This window comes from Hirundo rustica, chromosome 21 (assembly GCF_015227805.2).
Source record: "Hirundo rustica isolate bHirRus1 chromosome 21, bHirRus1.pri.v3, whole genome shotgun sequence".
Taxonomy (NCBI): domain Eukaryota; kingdom Metazoa; phylum Chordata; class Aves; order Passeriformes; family Hirundinidae; genus Hirundo; species Hirundo rustica.
Window position 1 is genome coordinate 7,293,113 of NC_053470.1, and position 22,280 is coordinate 7,315,392.

At 47.2% G+C, this 22,280-nt stretch overlaps 1 protein-coding gene across 1 annotated transcript in view; it reads left to right on the forward strand.

Moving 5' to 3' along the window:
* Positions 1–7,908: 7,908 nt before the first annotated feature.
* PASD1 (PAS domain containing repressor 1) overlaps positions 7,909–22,280 on the forward strand; it is a 47,495-nt gene continuing 33,123 nt past the window's right edge. Inside the window, exon 1 of the mRNA XM_058423225.1 lies at positions 7,909–8,011. The gene's annotated coding sequence lies outside the window, so the exon portion shown is untranslated. The remainder of the gene's footprint in view (positions 8,012–22,280) is intronic.

A 22,280-nucleotide genomic window follows, 5' to 3' on the forward strand; every position in this document is an offset into this window, starting at 1 on the left:
CAAAAAAATTAAAAAAACCAAACAGATCCACACCACAAACCTCATCAGGCTCATCTGGCTGCCTGCAAATGTGCTGGGAAGGTGCTGCTTGGCTTGCCAGACAGGATGGATGCTCTCCTGGAATAAGAATGTAGGGGGTGTTTCTTACTGAGGAGAAAACCAGAAACGGTTTCTGAGCCAGTCAGGGGAGCAGTGCAGGTCTGGGGTCAGGATGGGAAGCGTGGCAGCACAGGACTGCCCTCATCATCACCACCAGACCTGGGCCATGAGCCAAGCCCAGAGACCAAAAATGCAACCCATTTTTCACGGGTCTTACTTCTGGAAAATGATTGCTGAGTTTCCTGAAAATGTGCTCACTAGATAGCTCTCCAACCCCAGTCTCATCCACAAACCAACCCTGACCAAAACCCACCTTGATATTCCTGTGTAGATGAGGAGATTCCAACTGTCCCGAACACTCATTTTCTACAGGCACACAAAAATGCCATCGCTTAGAGCTGCATCATTTCCCCAGGTTGGTCAGAGGTTCATTTCCTCTTATTAGGGATGACTTTTTGCAACGCCGCTTGTAGGCAAAATCTGTCACATAATACTAGTTTCCAGTACCATAATCAACTCACTGATGGCGTTCAGCACCTCCAATGTGCCCAGAAAAACCATGTGCTTTTCTGTGAGCAGCGTGCAGGAACGTCCCACGCAGTCCTACTTTTTTTTTTTTTTTTTTTTTTTTTTTTTTTTTTTTTTTTTTTTGCACATTTCAGCATCATTTTGTGGTGATAAAATCTCATAGACTTGCAATTTAACTCGTTTTTGTTTAGGTAGGAGCAGAGTGGCACAGCCTCGGCAACACATGAGGCTTTCAGTCCATCCTGCTCTCTGGGCAAAATCCCTGTTGAATATCAGTCCACCTGTCTTATGTATTCAGGAAATTATTTAGAAAGTTCCAGTGTTTTTAAAGAAAGGCAGAAGGAGAACAGTGGGAATTACCCAAGAACCCTGTTGACTTTGGTGTGCCTGGGATGAAGGACACACATTATTTTTTTTTTTACTGTGTATCCTAAAAGACCATTAAGGGAGGTGTTTGCAGAGCTCTGCCCTGGGGCTTGTGCTTCAGGCTTCTGTCCTTTCCAGTGTCTGGGTTGTGTCAGTGGTCCCTCGAGACCATCAGGCTGCTTGGTTCCAGAGAACCAAGACACAAGGCACAGCTTATGCCTAAAAAGCCACTGCTTGACATTTATAATCTGACTCTCAAACTATGCCTGGCCTTCAGTGGTTGTTTGAGGTGAGTTTGCATGGTATCAGGTCCACACACAGATATGTTTGTATTGTTGTTTCAGTGTTTGCCTGTCGGGGTGTGGTGGATGTATCAACCCCACTGTCTTCTCCACAGCAGCTTCCTGCTGCATCTTTATCCATCTTAAACAGTCTTGATTTTAGTGTCTTCTTGTACAGAGCAGGGGAAGGGCCACACAGGTCACTCGGGCATGAAAGGGAAGATTCTGCTTTCCTTACAGAGTGAAATCAGCAGCAGCTTCTCTCAGCACCCCGTTGCAGGTGGTTCTGCAGAGGTTTTCCCACCAGCACAGGGGGCAAGAGGGGCCTCTGGAACTGCCTGGAAGCCACAGCCGCCCTAATGCCGCTTTCTGACCCAGTTACCCAGTTTTGGGAGGAGATTAGGATATAGCTGGGAGCCCTCTGTCCACAGCCCAGCGCAGGCAGAAGAGAGGAGGAGAATGACAGCAGCTGTGAGAGAGATGGGGAGGTCTGCACGGAGGCAGCTCCTGTCCCAGCCCAGCCTGCCCAACACGCGTGTCCTTTGTGACCCACGTGCCTGTGGCGTGACACCACACCATCCTGGGCGAATGGGCAGACCCTGGGCTGTAGCAGGAAGTCCAGGAGACGAGGGGAACTTTCCATCTGGCGCGTTTGGCCAGAAGCCCATTGGGTTTTGTCTTGGAGTCGGCAGTAGCTGCTCTAATCCAGCACGCTGAAAACTGTAAGATGTTAATGTTACCTTTGCATGTGCCCTAAGTAAAAGCCCACGAGGGAAAGTGGAATCCTTCAGTGCAAGGAATAGCTGACCTGCACAATTCCCAGCTGCTGTGTATGGGATCGAGTAACTAAGAATGGACCAGCTTTAAAGTGTGACTACCTCGTATGAATAAAGCTCAGCATAATTATTTATAGGGAATATCCACATTTATCAACGTGCTAAGTAGTGACCACTATGATTTATTAGGAAGGATGCACTTGCACATGATGGACAGTAATTCTGCCCTGACTTCTTCCTCTGTGCTTCATCCAAGGGCAATACTGCAGCTGCTGCTGTTGCCTGGTGCTCCCTCTGCTCATCTGTCCTCTGCCTGCTGAATTCAGGGGGATTTGTGCCTTTAACATAATTATTATTAAGTTTCTATTTTATGCCCCTGTTCAAGAGGCTCCTTGGTAGCTGATTATACTAATCAGAGGTGCCTTAACCCATATTTAAATGCAGCAGTCTGAATTTGTCTTCAGCACAGTCTCCAGAAGATATGAAGCAAGCATCAAAGAAAATTAATTCATAGGTGCATTATCCTGTGGGATCAAGCTAAAATGTGGTCAAAGAGCTTCAGCTTTAGCTTGTATGCTCTCCTGTGAGGATAAGGGCAGGAGAAGGCAGCCATGCTCTTGTTTGTGCAAGTTCCCCCCCCTCCCTTCTTCGAGTCAGGCAGAATAACAGATCACAGGAAAACTTATCAGAGAATATTCTACTGCAGTTGAGACAGAACACTCTTTTTCCTTTTACAAAAATAATAATTATTTTTGGAAGTACGATCAGCCACATGAAAAGTATTCTTTAATCTTTTTCTGGGCCAAAAATGTGACTTGAGAACTTAAAAAAACACATTCATTTATCTGGCCAAGGTATTACTCCAGCACAAGGGCCTTAAATACATGCAAAATTTGGGTATTACTGTTGCCGCTATAAAAACCATCTTAAACCATTTTCTACAAAATAAGATCCTGGATGATGGAAATGAAAATATTCCACTTGGTTCTCTAAAGCTTAGGTGGAATTTTGTCCTAAATGGTGATTAACTCATTTATGTACGTTCATAATCCTTTTAAGAAGCTGCATAAATATTCCAAGTGGCCCTCGAAGGTGCTGGGTAGGACAGTGAGTAGCTCATTTCAGCCCACAGGAATGCAACATCTTATGCTAGGGGGGGGAATCATGTTCCCACTGGAGTAAATGTGAGTTTTGTTCTGCCTTTAATGGCATTTCCGTTCCTTTTTCTGAACTTAATCGAGAATGGGATTTTACCCATCTCCTCACACCATTCTGGCTCCAACCTGAATTCTAGCTTTGAGCCTTTTTAAATGGGGAAAATTAAAGTGAAGCTAAATAAACGCAGAGAACGCATCCATCTCCAGACGGAGGAGGACTCGGACAACTTTCCGGTGAGCTCTGAGCCAACAGTCCCTGCGGTGCCAGCAGGCGCTGTGTCACCCTGCCCTGCTCCTCCAGGCGGGCAGCGCTGTCCCCAGGGGCTCTTCCTTCTCCCACCACGCACCCGGGGGCGTTCGGCATGAGGAGAGGCTCATGACACCGCACAAGGGAAAGTGCTCTATTTCCAAGAACTTCCAGTGGAACTTCAGGCTTCGCAGAGATAAGGCTAGATAAGGAATTTCAGGGACAGAGTTCACACGGGTAAACTAACTCTCAGGCAGGGTATTTTTATGTTGCAAGCAAGTGGGGCTAAAATATTCCACAAACTTTCGCTGTGTTCTTTGCGTTGAAGCCAATAATTAGTTATTCATCTCCCAGCTTCGGGTTTTGTTAAATAACCGATACCCTAACTCAGAGGCAAGAATTTAATCCATAGAAAATTCTGTCCTGGGAGAAGATCAAAGCGAGTCCCGTGGTGTTAAGCACACACCCAGAGCACAAAAAAAAAAAAAAAAAAAAAAAAAAAAAAAAAAAAAAAAAAAAAGGGAAAAAAATTAGGTGCGTGTTTCAATCAGCCTATCCCTTCTCACAGGTTCCCATGCATTAACCTAAGCCTCTGTGGGAGAGTTTTTGGTCTCAGGATCAAGGAGACAGCCACGCCGCGAGAGCAGGGCTCCGAAAAAGTAGCCAGCAAACAGGTGAGAACCCCGGCAGGCTGCGATGGCAATGCCTCCTCATTCCTCTGCACCTACCAACGCTGCAGGAAGAGGTTGAAAAGTCTCTTGGGCGACATAAATACGCACGATAAGCGCCGTACAGAAAACACAAAGGTGAAATGGCCCCGCTTATCGGGCGCAATTAAAATGAATAGAGGATGACTAATAAAGAGGCAGTTTCAAATCTTTACATGACACAGTGTCAAGGCAACAGCGTTGTGCAATAGCAGTGACACAATTAACGCTGTGTGCCTGCCTCGGGCAGAGCCGGGGACGGGTCTCCTTCCCCGCACCTTCCCATGGCCAGCGCCGGGTGGGCTCTGCCCCTGCTCTCGGATCCCCGCCGCATCCCGGAGCCGCCGCGGGACCCGCGCACCGAGGCAAGGCTGCTTTTCCCTCTTCGGCATCTCTCTTCCCCTCTTTCCTTCTCGCCCGCCTTCGCGGTTACCGCTGCGTGAAAAGGGGGAAAAAACCCCACCGCGTTGGATTTTCTGGGCACGGCTCTGGAGGGAGAGAGGCTGAGGAGCCTCATCCTGAGCCGCGGATGGTTGTTGGCGTAGCACCGAGCGATGCCAGCGTTTTCCCGGCTAGGAATTTTCTTGTAGCGTGTAATTTAGAAGCTAGTTTGGACAACCCTTGGCTCGGGATGATAGACGGGGAATGGGAGTGTGATCCTCCAAAATACAGCCCAAGGTATCCTTGTAGTTCTCCGTTTAATTATGTTGTTCCTTAGTGGTGCCTGGATCTTCCAGTCCGCTGGGCGAGTGCAGCAGGGGCAGGCTGGGTTTTATAGACATATATATAACGTGTATGTATCTATGTGTATATATATACACGTATATTATATTACATTATATTATATTACATTATATTACATTATATTATATTATATTATATTATATTATATTATATTATATTATATTATATTATATTATTACTGTACTATATATTATATATTATATATTATATATTATATAATATAATATATATTATATATAATATAATATATTTATTATATATTATATATCCTATTCACACGCAAGAACATCCACAAAAACATAGGCAAGAATAGACATAGGAACAACAAAGACAACTTTATTTTTTCCTTGATGTTCTTATTTCCTGTCCAAAACCCGCTGTCTCTTGGTTTTATTGCTCGTGGCGTGCTCTTCGCAATGCAGCACCGTCAAAAACTAACAATATGAACAAATTTGAGGCTGTGCCAACCATCGCTGAGCACAGCCAAAGCTGCCCAACGCCACAACTTGCTGAGCAACGCGTGAATTTTGCAGGGGCAGAAATGTGTGTTTCCTTGTTCTTTCTTAACTTTGGGAAAGATTTCGGCAGAAAGTATGTTATTCTAAATGAGATAATTAAAGTAATTGATAGGAAAACTCCCTCACCACTGCTGCAGGAGGAGGGCCCCCTGTATTTGCCCAGCCTGCTAGTTGTATCTGCTGGGGAGTTGATTGGAATGCTTCAAATAAAACTCGATTTCTGGTCGGCAAATAATGGGTTTTAATGAGGTAAAGTGGTATTTCTGAGCAGTTTGCTTTATTAGAAGGCAGTGTTGATGCTGTTTCCTGTCAGGCTTGTGTGATGAGGGGTGGCCATGGAAGTGTCCCCGCAGTGCCAGCACCCCTGGCCAGCTGCTAGCACAACTCTGGGCTGTGGCACTTGTACCCTGAGGGAAAACCTACCACAGCTTCTTCGGGGCCACATCCAGCCTGCCTGTGCTTCCCACCCATCTGTCTGTGGGCGCTTAAAGTGCCTCAGTCAGAGCTGGATGTGGCCCCAAAGAAGATTTTACATCATTCCTCATCTCCTTCCCCAAATGTCATCTGCATGCCCGTGTAGGGAGGCAGTGACACCCCGGTGTCACAGGTGATGGACAGGGCTGCAGAGACACACCTCAGCCCAAGTAACAGTGGGGAGAGACGCTGCATTTGACACCTGTTCTCATCTCGCCTGAAAGTGAGCAGGAAGGATTTTTACCACATGAAGGAGGGAAGGGTTGCTGTGTTTCGCACGATGAGGCCGCGTGCCTCAAAACCCCGCTCTAAGTGAGAAAACGAGATTTGCCACTTGTGGCAGGCAGCTCAACCAAGGTATTTGCTCTGCCTCCGACAGGAGAGCAAATAGGAAATATTAACTGCGTGCAAAGGTGCCCTTTTACTTGTCCTCGTCAATAACAGCTGATGTTCCTCAGCGTTATTGCTGGGACAACGTCACTTCCCCTTCCTCGCTGGCATCAGGCTCATATTAAAAACCTCACAGCAAAGCCTTTTGTCCACGGTCCCGTTTGTGGTTCTGCCTTTGTCCCCCGTGCTGTGCTTTGGGGCACTGGCACGTGTGGGGACGGGGCCGTGCAGGCTGCCTGCCCCTTTCCTCCAGCAGAACGAGGGCCGGGAGAGGAACAGGAATTTGGGCAGCGGTGAGGATGCCAGCTGCGGGAAAGGGCTGCTAGGCAGCAATGTGCTCCCAGAGGGAGCAGATCTCCCAGCCAGCATTGCAGAGGTTAAGGAGCAGCTTTCCAAGAGGAGCTGAAGTGGAGAGGGGAAGAAAGCACCCCCAAAATTAACTTGTTGGTAAGGGAGCGCACTCAGTTTTGGAAGCTGCTTGGAGTCAGGGTCCCAGCGATGTTCTCCCAGGTCGTCCCAAATGTGGCTTCCCACCACAGCGCTGGTCCTCACCGGCAGCACCTGGAGAAAAGAGAGGAAGAGGCTTCAGGACAGCGTCAATGCCCCAGCTTTGGGGCACTCCTGATACAAGAGGAGCATAAACCAAACTCTGGCGATGGGCAGGACCCCATGGCAGGACCGAGCAGCGGTTCCCCGCCCGGCTGCGGCTCCGCACGGCTGTAATCGCGGGCAGGGGAACGGAGCTGCTGAAGAGGAGGGCAAATAGTTACAGCGGAGAAAGGGGATTTTAAAAAATAAACAAAAACAACCAAAAAAACCTAGGAGGAAGGAAGCGGCAAATGTTAAATGGGTGACTCACGGTCCGGGATGAGTAATCCCGTCAGGGCACAGCTCGCGCTGCCGATGGAAGCGGCACCGGCCGGGAGCGCACCGGGCCCGTGGGGGCAGCCGGGGCCGCGCCTCGCTCCGCCGCTCCCGCAGAGAACCGCGCACGGAGGCGGAACGGGCCGGTCCCGGCAGGACTCCACCCTTCGGCCGGTCCCCGCCGAGCGGCGGCCGTGACCTACTTTCAGCCGGTTCCTCCCGGAGCACGACACCGCCTCTGCCCGCGCCCCCTGCCCGGCCCTGCCGGGACCCCGCGCCCGCGGAGATGCGCTGCGCCGGTGCGCTGTGGGGATGCGCTGCGGGGATGCGCTGCGGGGATGCGCTGCGCCGGTGCGCTGTGGGGATGCGCTGCAGAGATGCGCTGCCGAGATGCGCTGCGCCGGTGCGCTGCCGAGACGCGCTGCCGAGATGCGCTGCCGGGATGCGCTGCCGGGATGCGCTCCGCTCCTCCCGTGCGCTCCGCTCCGCCCCGCGCCGTGGCCGCGGTGCCGGCGGCGGTGCCGGTGCCGGTGGCGGCGGGGCGGGGAAGCAGCGCGCCTGTGCAGTGCCGGGGGGGCCGGGCCCTGCCCGCCTCGTTACACAACCGGCCGCGCCGCCACAGCCGAGTTTCACAAGTCCCGCCGCGGCCGCCCGCAGCTTGGTGTCCCCCCCACCGCGTCCCGCCCCCCGTGCGCCTTTGCCATCGCCGGCGCTGCCCCCCGCCCTGCCGGCGCTCATGCCATGTCACCGCCGGGCAGCGGGACCCCGCGGGCAGCGCTAACCCCTGCGGCCGGGGGGGCACGGCGCCGGGGCTGGGCATGGCTCTGAGAGCGGCTCCGGGACGCGCGTCTTCCTAGACGGTACGTACGGCCGCGGGGACCGCCGGCCCTGCCGGGGAGAGGCGGGAGGGAGAGAGGGAGAGAGGGAGAGAGGGAGAGAGGGAGAATCCTCGCTCTTGCGGCCCGGGAGGTGCCCCCGGTGTGCGGCACTCGCCGCTCCGCTCTGCCTCCGCGGGACGCTGCCAGGACCGTCCCAGGTAAGTTCTGAGAACGAAAGCTGACAGCCGCGAGTCCTCTGATTTTTTAAAAATTTTGTTTATTTTTTTTTTTTTTCCCCCATAAAAAATCCGTGTACCGTCAAGACGGGCGCGGGGTGTCCGGGGGGTTCTGGCTGTGGAGGGCAGGCGGGACGGGGGCTCTGGGACCGGGATGCGGGAGCGCCGAGCATCCCGAGACCGGGCAGCGACACCCCCGAGCCTCAGCGCCCACGGACCGCCGCTCGGGAGTGAGCGCAGGAGTGATTTGGGATTGAGGGAAACCCATTTTAGGGTCTGACAGGCGGGGTTCTCGTTCTGCCTCGAAGTTCGTCGTTCAAGGAATGTGTTTGGCTGAAAACAGTGTGGAGGAAAAACCTCCGAAATTAGTCTTGCACCCTAAGCTAGCATCTAAAATCCAGGTTGAAAAGCATTCTTCCCGCCAGGGTTGTTGCGTCGCTTGATTTTACAGAATGTTTACGTTTTAAGTGGGGAATTAAGAAGGCTTTGAAAGTCCCTCGCATGTTTCAGGCAGGGATTTGTGAATGGTTGCTCCCCGCCTCGCTCCTCAGCGGCAGGAATTGTGAAGTGATCGCTCTGGGCAGCCGGCACTGGAAGCGCAGGTCGGAGCTGAGCCCGGTGTGATTCACCAGTGAGGTGTCACACGCGGTTTGGGCAGCTTGGAGAAGTGCCACAGCCCCCGAGGCAGGAGGCTCCTGAGCAGAGCAGGTCCCTGCTTTTGGTGCCTTTTGGAGAAGTCCAGCACTCCGTCCCTTTTTGGGGACAGAACTGGCCCCCGAGTGCCAGGTACCCCCGATCCCTGAATGAAGTTGTCTCCTTCAAGCAGGGGAGTGGCCCCGGAAATGATGTCCCTGAAATCGAAGCTGTTGAAATGCCCCATGCCTTACCTGCCTGGGGAGGGGAGGGTTATTTATTAGCCGAAGTTTATTTTGCTGTGTGTGGTGAAAGCTGTGGTGCTGATTTCACTGGAGGGATGAGACGTTCTGGTGTATACATGAGAAAATCTTAGGAGTCGCTTCATTTTTGAGCAGAGTGCCGGTGCTCTCCCCTGCCCTTATTTTGCTGGATCACTGCTGGCTAATCCCTAGCTGTGGAAATGTGAATTTGGCTTAAAGGGACAGCTAGCTCTTCATGGGTTTGATGTGTGGGCTTTACAGATCTAACGGGTGCTGTGTGAAGCAGCAGGAGTACGCGGTGCGAAGCCCCGGAGCTGAATGTCTGACAACGTGGCGTTTTGGTTGGGAATTTGCAGAATTTTTATAAACTTCCTAGGGTTATTCAGTCAGAAAAATACATTTGGATTTGGGTGGTCTTTTTGTTTTTTTTTCTTTAGAAACCATATTAAAAAAAAAAAAAAAAAAAAAAAAGGTAATTTCTCCTGTGATGTGCTAATCAGAGTAAGCCAGTGTGTCAGTGCTGCAGCAGGGAGGACCAAACAACAGCACTCGGGACTCTGCAGCTGATGGAGCCCTGACAAATGCAGCAGGCACTAATGAGGACAGAAAGCTCCAGAGAAAGCCAAAAGTTGACATTTGTGTGGAAGGGAGGCGTTTGTGTCTCTTGGGCTAAACACGTGCGCTACCGAATCTTCAGAGTTCTTCTGGAAGAGGTAATAGGAAAAATGGAAATGGCTTTAGGAGTGGTTGCTTGCTGCACACTTATTCTGATTGTTCCAAGCCGTGGATTATAGTTAGTCGATTTAGAGAAAAGAGTAAAATTGCTTTGAAATGTTTTTGTAAACTTCAAACTTCAGTGAGATATATGATAGTTCCTGGGTTTTAGCCACTGAGACTATATCTGTATATTAAATTATTTTCCTGGTTTAAGACGTACATCAAGTACACAAAAATAGCTCAGAGTTAAAGATTAAAATTAGCAAATGAGGAGTTCGTAATTAAAGTCTCATGATGGAGGAAGTGGCAGTACATTGCAGAGATACTGATGTCAGATCCAACTTCTGCTCATTAGTAGTATCAAAGTATTGGTAGGATGTCTTTACAGTTTGGAGCCAGGGCTTGTCTATGCACAGAAGTAACTTTGTTTTGTCCTAAAATACTCAGCCTCCTGAGATTCACGTGTAATGGTACAAAGGTTTTAATGCCAGCATGGATCATCCTTTCAAGACTGGAGAAATAAGCTATGTGCTTATACCAGAACAAGTGAATTCGGGCTTGTACTGCAACAGTTACAGATCCTAGTGAAATAGTATGGCTTGAAACAGAACAGTGAAACTTACAGAAACCAAAATAGCACGAACCAGTGTCTTCTGGTATTGTTGAAATGACAGACCTCGCTATCGCTTCAGTTACAAATCTCTGTCAGGGAAATCGGGCAGGTCCAACAACTGTATTTATTTGTTAGGACCTGGATGACACCCTTCTTTGCAGCGAGCCCTGGCTCTGCTGGGGCTGTGCTCTGCCCCCTGTGCAGAGCAGCTCTGTCCCCACCAGGATGGCCCTGGTGATGGGCTGACCTGCTGCAGCTCCACCAGCTCTGTCCCATCCTCAGCCCAGGCTGAGGCCATTGGGGTTTTGCCTCCTTTCACTGCTGCTTTGCTGTGTATGGCCTGTGTGCCCTGTGGCCCTAAAGCTGAGGGAGCAATGTCCCTGTAGAAAAGTCCTGCAAGACACTATTTATTGTTACTCCAGTCTCACTTAAGCCCAGATTTAAGGGATGCTGAGGTGGTGGAAGGCCCCAGCAAGAGCTCTGTGCACAGCTGGGCTTGCTGGGCTGCACATCTGCCCAGCCTCCGAATCACCAGCTTCAGTCAAACCACAAAGGTCTGTGCAATTAATGAGGGACTTTGACCTACTTCAGATTCCTTTATTGTCTTTGGCCTTGTCTACATGGGGAAATTACACCAATTTAGTTTAAGTCTGTTTTTAAAGTGATTTGATTACCCCAATGTGACCTTAGCTAAGGACATCCTTATTTTGGTTAAAATGAGCTTATTTGGGTTCAGCCAAAACCTTCACTTAGTCAATTTGCACAGAACTGAAATTAGACATGCCTAAACTGGAAGGGGAACTGATGTCTCTAAATAATGACACAACTTTCTCATGAAAGCAGAACCTTCTGTAGAATCTGGAACAGAGTGTAATTACTGACAAATCTGCAGGCAAGTGAAAGCTATTCATAGTAAAGGTTTAAAAAAAAAAAAAAAAAAAAAAAAAAAACCCAGGGAAAACTTAAATATCTTGGTGAGACAAATGAAGAGGTGCCAATAATCCCAGTCCTGGAATACTGAAAGCAGTGACACAAGGCTTGCATAGCTTGAGCGAGGCTCTCCCATGGCTCCTCAGATGCAGAAGAGGGCAAGCATTTGTGTCCTAGAGACTCCCTAGAGAGTCAGAAAATAAAAAAGCAATGCAGGAAATGTTAGGCCAGCTGGTCTGAGCGCAACAGTACCCAGCGTCTCATGACGTATTTTGTAGGAAAGAATAATTAGACATGGAAATAATGAGGAAGCAGGCTAAATTACAAGAAGATTTTATCAAAGATGGATTGTGCTAGACTTATCTAACATCTTTGTCGTATTACCGATTATTTAGGTGGGGTAGGGTAGGAATGTCATTTATCTAAAGCCAAGCATTTGATACCATGTCCCACAGGATGTTACGGCTTAAAACGGTGATGGTGGCTCAAGACAAGGATTGAAAGGTGGAAAAGAAAAGATACAACCACTGAATGCAAATAAAGTTGTCTGAGTGGGAAGAGGTATTCAGAGAAAGTCATCAGCATGGAGGGAGATTTTGGTGTTGCTCCCTGGGACCAGGCTTGGACCTGTTGGATGGATCTGCTCTGACCTGTGTGCAGGGTCTGGCGTGTGCCCAGGAGCTGTGTGGGATGACAAAAAACTGGGAGGTATTGTCAGTAGAGAGGAGGATCAGACTGTCACACAAAAGGAATTTAGATGGCTTTGTTGATTGGGAGTGATAGACGTAAAATGGCATTTAATAGTGCTGAGTGCAAAGTCGGTGAAGTTGTAAGCATGGAGAGCAGTGGAACTCATCCGTTGTCCATGGCAGAAGGGAGAGAAGTGGATGCCCTGGCTGCTCAGAAGATACCTGGAGTAAGCACTGAGATACAGCTGGGAAAGGGACCGCTGACATCCTTGGATACCAAAGGAAAATAATCAGAGAAATCCAGGGAAGTGTGATACAGTCATTGTACAAATCATCATACAGGGCGTCAACACAAGAGCTCCACGTTGCTTTTGGAGTGGTTTGCTGACGTTTTGCATAGTTATGGACACCCCTGTCGAGAAAACATTGAATTACAGTGGTAGGAGAGCTAGAGATACGGCTACACAGACCATCTGTTGTACAAAGTGAGGTTAAAGAGCATCGTTTGTTTAGCTCTGGCCAGGTGAACCAATAAAGGGACAGTCTACAGTGGGGTATTTTACACACAGTTGGAACTATATAGCAAGAGGGCAGAAAAAAATAAGCTAAAAGATAGCATCTGCACTTGGTCAAATTTTCTAAATTAGTCATGAATAAATTTGGGTGGGGAATTAGAAGAAAGCTTGTAGCTACCCAGGGGTTGATGTTGCATAAGACTCTTTCAATTAGGGTAGTTTTGAGATAGATCTTGATAATCTTATGAAAGAGATTATACAATTAAATTAGAGTTCCCGGAGATAGGAAATTACATTTGCAGAGTTAGTTCTTTGGTCTGCAGTGTAGTCATATTTTTAATGTGTGCTTGAAAGGAGAATGGATCTTGTTTGTTTACACTTTTAACCCCGTGTATCAAGTCTTCTGCTGTTTCTTGGGAGATGAGGCAAGAAATAATTTTCTCTGTTGCTGCAGGTTTGAATCTTTTTTCCTCCCACATCTGAGTTCGTCTCAAGCACTAGACATTGAAAATGTACAGTGCAGACTCCTGGTAGCATTAGACAGGCACAATTGCCTGCAGGTTTTTCTGGCATGCTCTCTGGTTCAACCCATTCATCAGATTTTGGGCCAAAAATCTTTTTCCTTCAGACTGTGTTGCAGTAACCATATTAATACTTAATGGAGTATTTTCCAGGATCTGTTGCTGGCATAAATGTGTGGCTCCGTGGGCTTGCAGTACTGGCAGGGATCTTCACCTTTGCTGTGTCACAGAACAGTTTAATCTTGCATGCTTCTTATGTGTATCATAAGTTTATTGTGTGATGTGAGGATGTGCTCTCGGGCTTATGGTGCTGCTCAGCAGGTTGAAGAGATGTTGCTGTAACCTGATGTTCCTAAAATAAGTGGGAAACCTGGACTTAGTATCATCTCGGCTCTGGTCAGAGCAAAATTCTCTAAATCGTGCAGGATAAAATCTAGAAGAAAGAAGTGACTGCTGGCCATTGGTGATGAATTAGTAACTTTAAAAGCACAGTGTGGTTAGCGTAAAGTTGAATGTATGATGTCCATCTTATTACAAGAAAGAGAGAAGGAAGTCGATAAAACAAGACAGAAGTGAGGCAGGAAAGGAAGAAAGCAAGCAGCTCAACTTAGCCTGCAGCAGAGATCGCCTACCTGCCAATCTGCCTGTAAAGGGAAATTGAAATATTGAAAAACGTCAGCGCCAGCGAGGGTAACGCTGAGGTGGTGGAAGAGGAAGTGCGTTAACCAAACTCCATGGAGCTGTTGAAATGCATTGAATCATCTGACTGACTCGTATTCTTAGGCAAACACAATTGTACAATTGATTAATTTGTCGACATTCCTTTAGCCCGTAACGCTATGGTAACCGAGAGGCTCGCTAAACGTTGCCGCGGAGAACGCTGCAAAACATCCTCCCTTGGGAGCGAGGGAGGGAGGCAGGGCAAGGCCTTGGAGCTCTGACTTTGGAGGGCTGGTGCACACACACAAACACACACACACACACACCTGTGCAGCTGGAACTGGGCTCTGCTGGTGGGAGGTGAGCATCGGGCGGTTTGCAGGGCCGCACGCGCGTTCCGGGTGTGATCAGAGAGCTGACCCTGCCTAACAACTGCCTTCAAAGCTTCTGCTGCCCGATCTGTTCAGAGCTGACAGACTGGCTGTACCGCCCTCCTGCTGGATCCCTGTCACCTGCCATCCCGAGCAGGCAGGGACGGCAAAGGATCTGGTCTTCCTGCACCGCTCTGCCGTGGCAAGGAGAGCTCTGCCGCCCTGCACGGCACCTTCCAGCAGCTTCTGGGGCCTCAGTTCTCCAGGGCTGCTCTGCAGGGGCCTGTTGGGTGAAACAGAGATGTGCTCTCAGAGTTTTACACGGAATTCCCGGGTTTTGGCTGGCTGCTGTGTGGTACCTGCACTGTTCTCTGTGCCCTGACTCTTTATCCAGGGCTCAGCAGAGATCTGCCCTGAGCTTCTGTCTCCCCATGATTATGGAATACTCTGAGCTGGAAGGATCATCGAGGTGTTCCCCCTCACCTCTAAGTAAATGTGAGGTGCTTTGTTGCGTTTCAGTTACAGGCAGATTGATTAACTGATTGACTAATAGATAAATGCAGAGATATTTGTAGGTGTGCTTATTCTTGTTTACAAACTGCCCAAGCCTAGGCAAGATTTTCGAGTATGTAGCAATGGCAGGAATCAGATCCATAAAAATGCTAATCTCCTCCCTTGCTTCATCTGTTCAGCCCACAAACACACGCATACACACACGCTTGAAAGAAATTAATGAGGTTTGTTGGTTCTCTTCTGGGCTCAGCCTACTTTGATCTTGGTTTAATGCACAGCACAGTGCAGTGCGTTGCTTCTGGACAATAAAGTTCTGATCATAAACAACCTACTAAGTAAACCAATTTTTGGATAATTAATGAGCAATAGATGAGCTGATAAGAGCTCCCATTGCCAACAGGTGTTTTGCACAGCCAAGGCAGCGTTACAGGAAGATTTTGAAGCCAATGCAGAGGCTTTATCTGAAGGGGATGAGATAAACCCCTGGCCCTGATGAAGACGAAGGTTGAACTCCCACCAGCTTCTTTGTGGGGACCTCTCCCAAAGTATCAGCTGCAGAGAAAAATGGATGTTCCTGGGAGTCAGTGCTGGGGTTTAGGCTGTTCAAAGCTCTGCTGCACAAGCTGCAAATAGGTGTTTATGTACAGAGGAGGATGCCGTGTGTTTGGTCCACTGCTGGCTTGTCACAGCAAAGGCAGCAATTAGGGAGGCTCTAATAGCTGGGGAGGGTTACACCCCTTGCTGAGGAAGTTTGACCATAAACCTGTTTGTCCTGTCTCTGAGTGCAACGTACACTGGCTCAATTTACAGAAACTTAAAAACACTCGCTCTGATCAAACTGCTTCCAATCAAATTTTATTAAGTGGTGCATTAATGTGTGTGTGTTAAATGAGGCACATGAGACGAAAAGGCAGGGCTTGGGTTGACTCCGCCACTGATGTATTTATTAAAGATGAGTATTAATAGCTTGCCTTTTCTCTTGAAGAATTGCAATGGCTTCCTTTTGGGGCAGGCTTTCCGTGGAGAGCGCGCAGGAGGAAGTATTAATAAAACAAACTCTTTCTGCTAATCTAAACACCTACATTTTCTGTTTAATTTTGCTTGTGCAGAGGGCTGAGCCTCCTCATTAGCGGAGGCAATGTGTCAACATAGGAAAAGTGAGTTACTGTGTTTTCTTTCCGTCATGAGCTCTGGGGTTAACCTCCCACAGGGCAGCAGCGATGTGGAGCTGCGGAATTGCCCGGGGAGCTTACGCTGGCCCTTGAGTGCCAGCCCTGAAAAATTGGGACAGACAATTCCTGTTGCTCATTCTGCTGCAGCTTGGACTTCTGAGAAAGCACTCTCTTACCTGAGCCATCTTCACGTCTCTTGGGGCTTGTCCTCTCAGCAGCGAGAGCTCCTGGTGTCTGTGCCTTGCTGGGACTGGAGCTGAGGTCCATTACCTGGGGGAGTTTGTACAAGTCAGGGAGCCTCGCTGAAAATTATTTTACATGGGAAAATTGTCTGCAGTCCTGTTTTTCAGCTTTCTGGAAATAATTCAGAGTGTGGAAGGAGAGGCTCCCAGAAGAAGGTTGTTAGAAGGGAGGTGTATATTATTCTGCAATAGTCCTGGTATGTTGTCCGGAGAGGGCAAAGATCCATTGCCTAAAATGGGAGAGGAATAATTGCAAAAAAAAAAAAAAAAAAAAAAGGACTAAAATTGCCACCAAGCCATTTGTAAACCTGAAATGAGGCTGAGTCAGAACTTTGTCTTATCCGGGGCAACGTGTTTTGAATCTGGAGCTGAATTCCTTATACTGGATATATTCATAGTTTGAAGGGCTAGGAGTGTTCAGATGGAGTGTGAAGTGTCAGAGTGATGAGTTTGTTGGTAGTACGCTGTTGTGACTAGAGCAGAATTTCTGTTTTCACTTGGGGGATAAAAAAAAGATGAACACCAACAAGAACAACTTCTGTGTTTTGATTTTTTCTTGAAGGAAAGCATGTGAATATTAATAAATGATCCAGCTGGGATAGCATCTTTCTTTAAAATTGTCCTTAGAGATAGTGTATTATATTAAGAAACATGAATTTAGTTGTACAGTAAGTGAAATTTTATAAATCATCAAATTATTTCAAAAGTTGCAGTGCTGAGGAAATTTTTCTGGGATTTTCTAATGTAGCCTGGTTGGAATTGTTTGACTACGAAGAGATATAGGTGAATAAATCAGATAATGAGCTGCTTTACATAGAAGACATAATGCCTGTTTATGATGTATAGAACTCCTAAGAGAGATGAATTGCCAGTTTAATCTTCTTTGGATTGTGTTTGAGGTCGACTTTTACGCAGCATTTCTGGCTGTTTCAGAGATTACTCTCCAGGCACTTGCATAGACTTCATTTCTATTTGAATTACAGCTCTACAAGGTCATTTGCAGGCAGATGTTCATTTATTTCATGATTTTGAGGGGGGTTTTTTTTGGTCCCTTGACCTTGAGGTGAAACTTGATAAGCGTTGCCAAAAGTTTTCTGCTGGCCAGGTTGCTCTTGTCAGAACTTAGGAAGCCCAGTTATCACCCTCACCAGGAGTGATAGAGACCAACTCTTCTGTCACTGGTGTCTTTGGCACTGGGATGTGGCTGAGCTTCCCAGTTCACCTGAGAGGAATGGAGATTTCTCCCTTGCTCTTGCAGAAATAAGGAGCATGTTGAGATAAATAACTTCTTTTTTCCTACTTTTTTTGGTAAGTTCTCTCGTTAAATTTCCTGTGGAAAAGAGGATTGCTGGATGAATTAGATTAACTAAACATTAGATTTCTCTCTCTAATAGCGCATCGGCATTGACTCCTTACCCGTGAAACAGCTTTTATTTGAGAATAAAATTTGTAATTAATTTTTGTCTTTCCCGACATGAACATGATGCTTTATGAGGGTGTAACGTCAATCAGCTTTATTAGCAGCTGATTTTTCTTACAGCCTTGCAACACAGGCAGCAGCTTCCATCAAAGGGCCCCGAAGGAGGTGAGAGGATGGCGTGCAATGCTGCGGCGTGGTGGAGCAGGATTGCTGCTCTGCACAAGGGAAGCAAGCGGCTGGGAGGTACTAAAAAACTTCTGACAGGGAGAGGAAGATAATTCTCAAGATAATTCTGCATCGAGCTCTACTCCAGCTTCTGTCTCTTGCCAGGCTTCCCAAGCCCTGGGTCACAAGGTTAGAGAAAACTGGGCTGGTTGTGTCACCCTTCAGCTGCAGAGGCAGCAGAGCTTCCCCACTGCCGTGAGCCACCACCGGCCCCAGAGAGGCTGTCATCACCCTCCCGGCGAGGATGATGGTTTCCAAAACATTAACATTCGTGTCAGCTCTAGATAGGGATCAGCAGAGGCTTAAATCCTTGTCAGGAACAGATGTGAGATACCTAATCAGTTATTTCCTAAGGAAAATGAGTTTGATTGCATGAATAGTTGTAAATATTTCATTCAGCAGTTCAGCTACCACAGCAATGGTAAACAAGCTTCTGAGGCTGAGGAGAAGCATTTTTTGGCACTGTACTTGATTTCTTATTCATTTTAACTTCAGTGTAGAAGAAATAAGTTTAGGTACTCTGGATTCCATTTTGTGACAGCACTGATCGTAACCAGGGGCTCACTTTGAGGACAGCCAAAGAGAATCATTGAAAGTTTTGGGTTGGAAGCTCTAAGTGCTCTTTTCACTCTGTCCCAGGTGAAACATGTTCTCCCACTGCAGCCTTTTCAGCTTTTCTAGTCTCTTACTTCAAAACCAGGGACCAGAGGTGTCGAGAATTCCTATCCAGCATCTCTGTCAGTCACATCCCTGCAGCCAGGATTGCTCAGCAGGATGGCACTGTCCCTTGCTGGTGCCAGTAACTTACTTGAGTAGAGGAGAGTTATCCTTTGAGAGAGAGGGACCCACGTATTTCATTTAGTGCTCATACTGCAGTGCTGCTTTTGACTGGTACTAGGAGGATTCTTAGTCCTGGGCTATTGCACACGTGAAATAAATCATGTTTTAAAATATTCCGTGTGCTTGCACAACTGTAAATAACACATAGACGGAATTTAGATGTCCAGAAAAACACAAATGTCCTTAATATCAAGGATGCCCATCCTCGAGGAACGTGACCAGTTCTCTGTCCTGCATCCTCCCTCCACCCTGAGGAGGGGATTTTGTGAGAAATCCCCCTGGCCCTGCTGCAGGGGGGCACAAGGGACCCTGCAGCACTGGTCAGAGCAGCTGAAGAAGCCAGAACCTCTTTGAGGGCATGGCAGCAGAAATGGTGCTGTTTGATCCTCTCCCTTCCCCTGGCCTCTGTGTTTAATCAAACATATTTTACATTAACGTTATATGGGAGTGACACATCTTTTCTGGCCTTCAATAGTTAAAAAAAAGGGAAAAAAAAACCTCCAAGAAAATCCCCAGAGTGAATTGGCCATTCAGCCATGCTGAGTCATATTTTGTTATTGTGACTGATTATCCAGCCAGCCATGCAAATAAACTGTAAGGGGGGGGAAAAAGGATGTGTGTGAATAGCTTATCCACGACAGAATGAGGCCTTGGGTCTTTGTGCATAATATGTGTAACAACAATGACCTAGTATGAAAGTGTTCCAGTGACTGACATATTTGCAGTCTAAAAAAGATAAGAAAGTAATGAGAGAGAAAGAGATATCTGTGGATCTTCTGTGTTATCTTTTCTTCTTCCTGAAGGGAAGTTTCACTTTCTCATTATTCTTCCATGGCACCATGCAGGATGATGAATATGATTGCAATTAATTGTTTAAATATTCCTTTATTCCCCAAGCTTTCGAAACAAATAAACATCTTTTGAGGAGCTAGTTGAGGAGCGATGTGGGCAAGATAGTGCAAAAGAGAATACTGGATGTGGAGTTAAAAGCACCTCAGAGAAGAGAACAGAGAAGTGTGTGGGAGTGTTTTAAAAATAGGAGAAAATACCCCGGTTATTTTATTAGCAAGATCAGTTCTATTATTAGCAATACCAGCACAAGTGGCAACAATTCTTCTTGACAAAAACTTGTAAACTTCGATAGCTGGTGTACCAGAGAAGGAATTAGAGTCGGGACAACATCTTTTCTGTTGCATCTGTCTTCTAGTGTTACTTAATGCAAATACTACAAATGAGTACAGCTTTGTCCAAAATGCAGTTGCTGGCTATATTTGTCATCTGTCTTCTTCACGGTAAACAAGAAGAGACATCTGTGGGGAAGGTCTGGTAGCCACAGAAAACATTTTGCCTCACAGTCTCTAAGTGGTGCCATCAGGAGCTGTTCTCAGCCCAAAGGGCAGTTCCCTGGGGCAGATTTTTTTGGATATTTGGTGTTTGTGCCCCTTTGCGACCGTATCTTATATTTGCAATGCAAGGAGCAAAACACTGGGTGGGAAAGTGCCACTTCAAGACACCTGTGAGCGATTTTGGAAATTGCCAGTGATGAGGTGGGTTTTCTCACAGTAGTGCTCCAGCCTAGCCCTTAATCGTGCACTTGAAACAAGTGGGCTCAGACCTTATGAAAGGTGTTTACTCACTCAGCTCTAAGGCACAGGCCAAGAAATAACTTGATGGGATTAGCCGAGTTTGAATAGGAGCAGCAGCAAATAGACTCAAACAGAGTGTGAACGGTGCTGCTGTGCTCTCTATTAGAAAAATATCTGCCAGCTGCCACTGCAGGGAGTAATCCTGCAAGATGCTGACACCCCCAGCCTGCGCTGCCCGGGGGAACTGGACCGGGGCACTTCAGGCGTGCAGCTCCCCGTACTCACCTTAGCTGAACGATGGCTTTTTTCTCTGCAATCCTACTTTTCCCTGTTATATAAAGGCTGGCTCTTCTCTGCCTCCTGCTTCTTGAAAAGGCTGAGTGCATTGCTGGTTATTCTCAGCTGCAAGATTACAGAGATGGCAGTGGTCGGGTCAGTGGGGCATGAGCGTGGCTCAGCTGGGGAGCAGATGTGAGCAGATCATTTAAGGGAAGCAGCTGAAATTCTGGGAGCCAAATGAGGATAAGGCGTACTCTGAAACCTAAGGGGCTTTGTTTAAATGCCTTTTGACTTAGGTGCAAATTGTAACTGATATATGTTATAAAATATGACTGGTTATACCTGGGATGCTCCAGAATTAAACACGCCAGGAGGGTAAGGAAGTTTCTTACGCTTGAACTTGAATGCTTAAAGCCAGGGATGTAAAATGAGGTCAGTTAGCTCAGCTGCAGTGAATCCTTTGATATTCATTTAATGGATAAGTAGATATAACTCTGAGCTTGCAGGGAAGACTTTGAATTTTAACTACCAAAGCTCTATAATTTTCTCACAGGTCTTTTACATAAACTGGACGTTGAAAGCCTTTCTTTAAGGAGAGGGTGGTCAAAAACTGGAACAGGCTTCCTAGAGAGGAATTCCCCAATTCCCCAAGCCTGACAGCATTTAGGAGGAATTTGGACAATGCCCATAATGCCACACTTTAACTTTGGGTCAGCCCTGAAGTGGGATGGACTAGCTGGTCACTGTAGGTCCCTTCCAACTGGAATATTCTGTTTTATTCTATTCTGCTGAGCAGTTAAACTGTACAGACAGGTAGGGCTGTTCCACTTCTGCTGCAGTACCACACAGGTCTCCTCCACTTGTTCCCTCTTTTCTTGTGAACCAGAGGTGAGAGGTGGCCTGGCTCTGGGAGTTCCATTGTGTTTGCAGTGTTTGGTTTGAGATACCGGCCAAAATGGAAAAGTTGAATTCTGGATTCTTCTCTGATACAGAGAGTCTTTCAGTCTGGTCCAGACCTATCTCTAATCCTTTTGCCATAGTATTTCCTTTTATTGAATAGCTTCCTTATGTATTGAATTCCAGAAATTCCAGATTGGTGATACACATGGGAAACAGATTGCAACAGAGAGCAGATTTAATTACTCAGGTCTAGAATTACTGAGACAGAATATTTTTTTCATCATGTTGTTTGAAAAGGGAGAAGAATCTTCCCTTTTTTATTTACAGGAAGAAGTTTGAGATCAAGTGACTCTGAGCTGCCCTTTCATTGGTCATTCACTGATCACTTGAGGAAAAAATAATGATCTGGGTTTTTCCCCCCCCTTTTTCACTTGAAAATCAGGTCTTACCAGGGCTGCATGTTTAAGGGAGTTCTAAGACTAGAGTCTTAGATGCTTCAGGAAGCTTATTTTAGGAGGGAGGACTTGACTGAATGCCAATAGACAGAGCTAATCATCAGGACATCTGGATTCACTTCTTAACTCTGCTGCATGACCTTGGGTCAACGATTAGGTCGAGTTTTTCCAAAATGTTCAGTGTTTGTAGGTGCTTACGCTGGATTTCGGCGTTGCTGAAAATGAGGCTGTAACTGCATTCACTGTTTCAAATTCAGCTTCCCAAAACTGGGACACTTGTAAGAAGGAGACAGAAGTAAAATGTGTGCTCCTGTTTCCTCATTTGTACAGCAGGGATTGATAACTGTGTTTGTGGAGTGTGCTGAGACTTCTTGAGGTTGAAGCATCAGAGAGGAGAGAGGATGGCAGCAAGCTGCTTGCAAAGTGTCAGAAAAGGAGAAATCAAAGGGTGCTGAACAAGGACCAAACTTCCAAGGGTTCAGCAGCCAAAGAGCTCCCCAGACTGTGCAGAGGACCAAGCCAGGTGTAAGG